This window comes from Penaeus monodon, chromosome 20 (genome assembly GCF_015228065.2).
Source record: "Penaeus monodon isolate SGIC_2016 chromosome 20, NSTDA_Pmon_1, whole genome shotgun sequence".
NCBI lineage: Eukaryota > Metazoa > Arthropoda > Malacostraca > Decapoda > Penaeidae > Penaeus > Penaeus monodon.
This window is the reverse complement of record NC_051405.1, coordinates 23,082,362-23,082,706: the sequence shown is the minus strand read 5'-3', so window position 1 is coordinate 23,082,706 and position 345 is coordinate 23,082,362.

Genomic DNA, 345 nt, shown 5'->3' with positions numbered 1-345 from the left:
AGTTTCAGAAATTCAGGAAACATTTCATGAAAAGGATCTCAGACTAGGTGTAATATATGGTAAAGAGTCAGTGTGAAATCCAATTTTTATTTTTACAATTTAATATGTTTAATTAAGATTATGTAGTGACTGAATGATTAAGTGTCTCTTTTAGAAAAAAGTGGTCATTTAATTCATGCCTTTCTATATCTAATCTGTATCTTGTATTCATCCTCTCTTTATTTGCTGTGAAATGAAGAAAGAATCTGTATTGATGCCTTATGTGATACTGCATTTGTGTTTTATATAATAGCAAAGTGAAACATCCTTTAAAGAGTTTTATGTTTTATGATGTCCCATGTTTCC